This window comes from Notolabrus celidotus, chromosome 9 (assembly GCF_009762535.1).
Source record: "Notolabrus celidotus isolate fNotCel1 chromosome 9, fNotCel1.pri, whole genome shotgun sequence".
NCBI lineage: Eukaryota > Metazoa > Chordata > Actinopteri > Labriformes > Labridae > Notolabrus > Notolabrus celidotus.
This window is the reverse complement of record NC_048280.1, coordinates 1991642-1994417: the sequence shown is the minus strand read 5'-3', so window position 1 is coordinate 1994417 and position 2776 is coordinate 1991642. Positions and strand designations below refer to the sequence as shown.

Sequence of the window (2776 nt, the reverse complement as noted above, 5' to 3'; positions counted from 1 at the left end):
GCTCAAAAAAACACTTTGAAATCAGATTTTGGTCTGCCTGAAAAATCCTCTTCTTCAGCCCTCCTCAGAACAGTCTGTTTTCTCTCTGACCACGCCCCCTCAGGAAGTGGGTGTGGCCTCAGCTCTCCAGCACGTTGATCTAATGTTTACATGTTGGCTGAATATACACGGCTGCTCACAGACCCGCGTTACTTCAACCCTCTGAATCTGATCCAGAATCTGATCCTGACGGAGAGGCGCCTGCAGCAGGACCTTTCTGAACCATTGGTCACAGATTTAGTGTTTCTTGTTGTTTTATTTGTCAGTATGTCGACGTGTGTCTTGGTACACAGCTACAGCTACGACATGTAGCTATGTGGCTATGCTAACTAGCGCTAGCACTTTTCCATGATAAATAAAAATCATCCACTAGATCTTCAAATCTGCAGAAGTGGGGAGTAAAACCGACCTTTGTGTTTATTAAGACAGCCTACAACTAGCATGCCTCCCTCCTAAGCTCCTTGTTAGCACACGTGTGCAGGGAATTAAAAACGGAGGAGGGGTTGAGTTGTATTTTATACAGTCTATGGACTGAACAAGCTCCGAGCTCACTTACTACTATACATTAATCACTGTTCAATTGTGATGGCGTGCTAAACGCAGCCTGGCCTTTTTTCTTTATATAAAAACTGAACTGTATGACTGATTGTTTGTTTGTGTCCTGTTATTTTTTTTTTTTTTTTGGTCTATTTGACTAACTGATCATTACCTTATCGTTTATAACTATTCTGTGGCTATTTCTTTCTGTATGTCAATTGTCATGTGCTAACTCACCTGGTTAAAGCTGCTGTGAGGAACTTTTGATTTATATCAATTTTGGCGCCCCATTGGGGACAAAGTGATACCTCTTCTCTCTTGTTCTGTACGTGTTTTCAACAAAAACCTCACCCTGCTGTCTTTTAACAGCCAGATGTATCACTCAATGTGATTATTTGCCATGAAAACAGCCTAAAAAGGGTGTTTCTAAAGTCAAATGTCAATCATGTGGTCTGACACCTACCCCCTCTGAGTGGTTTAAGGCATTAAAAATGACAACAGAGAAGGTATCAGTGTTGTTGTTCATGGTTTTGTTTGCTTTTGTAGGTCATAAAGAGGCATCAGTGTTGGTTTCAGTCTGTTTCTCAGCTGGTGAAAAACTCCTCATAGTGCCTTTAAATAAAGGTTCAATAAAGGTTAAATAAATAAATACAATGTTTTACTAACTATGAAATTCCTGCACTTGATTGGCCAGCAAACTCACCTGACATCAGAATCTGACTTCAATCATGAAAAAAATAAACTTTTCACAACAAATTTCTTATTTAATGAGACACACAAACCGGAAGTGTAAAAGTAAAAGCACCAGGTAACAGAAACATAACTCAAGTCATCTTATAACTTATTACAGTGAAGCTAAAATAACGAGCAAAGAGTGTATAAAGAGGTAGAATCTACTAACTCTAGTTCATCTGTTGCTTTTTATTTTGTTTAGTAATCGGAAGTAAATAAATACACACATATTAGGATACATTGGTAAGAAATACCTCCTAAACATGTGTAAAACATAGAAATTATGAGTCCACTCTGCTTAAAAAGAACGCCGAATTAAACCCTGACACATGCTAATTCATATTATGTCTTCATTAATTTAAAATCATTAATAATTACTGAGTTTATTCGCAAACAAACCTTTAATTAGAGGATATCTAAGGGGAGTCTCGCGCTGTAACTGTCGTTTGGGGACCGTTAATGGAATAACAGACAGAGAGTCTGAGTTCAGCGACACATCTTTATTTAATCACGGTTATAACATGTTATTTTATTAAATGTATGTTGGATTAACTCACCTGTACCGCCTGAGAGACTCTGAAGCTAAAGCTAGCTTGGCTACATGTAAACACAGACTTACTCTCTGGTTGAGTCTGAGTCGCTCTGTCGCCCCCTGGCGGTGTGGAGGTGGAACTGCGGCCAACTGAGGAGCTGCAGGTTAGGGGTAAAATCATTGTATTGCAATTCTGAAGCCTCATTGGAGCTATATATTTACATTTAAAGTATATCATCCATCTGTATAGATTTTTATGATTTATTATTTTTTGGCTGTTTGTGTGGATTCAAGATTTTCCTGCCCATCTTAGTTCTGTGTGTTGTTTTTATCAGAGCCGGCTCTAACCGACTTGGTGCCCCTTGTATTAACCATAGACTGTAAATAAAAATGGACAGCGTTGCTCCGCCTCTTCCCGTTGTACGGTTCTGAAGCCAAAAAACCCCGCTCCTGGGCGCAGCCATTGTGCAGCCAGAGCCTGTGAAGCCACTGTAACGAGCTCCACCCTACAGCGTAGCGTCACAAGCACAGACTGTATAAAATATAGATAGTATCCGTGACGTCACCCATCTGTTCTGAATGCTGTTTTGAGGCCAATCGGCAGCGGCAGCCATATTGCTTCTGTCGAGCCAGTGTGACGTAAAGGGGCGGGCTTTGAGCCTCCTAGCCAACAGCTGCAGTGTTCCTGCAGTCAGCTGTGACTCTCATTGGAAGACTGGTAATCTCAATATCTTAGAAATTGCCGCGTTAGAAAAAAATTCACCCCCCTCACAGTGAGAGGACATCGAGAAATGAGCTATCCAGACTACACTCGTCTTTTGTACCAGGCTGTAAACATGTTTATTAATGCTGTAAAGATCGTCTTTTTCCCATTCATGTGTATGTGACTTCCGGTACTTCCTGAGCCAGCCTCAAGTGGATCCTCGATGAACTGCA

The 2776-nt window shown here is 40.8% G+C and overlaps 1 protein-coding gene across 1 annotated transcript in view; it reads right to left on the bottom strand.

Moving 5' to 3' along the window:
- Positions 1 to 1992, bottom strand: part of ciz1b (cdkn1a interacting zinc finger protein 1b) — a gene marked incomplete at its 3' end in the record, with an annotated part of 6963 nt that extends 4971 nt beyond the window's left edge. The window contains exon 1 of the mRNA XM_034692149.1: positions 1866 to 1992. The remainder of the gene's footprint in view (positions 1 to 1865) is intronic.
- Positions 1993 to 2776: the final 784 nt, after the last annotated feature.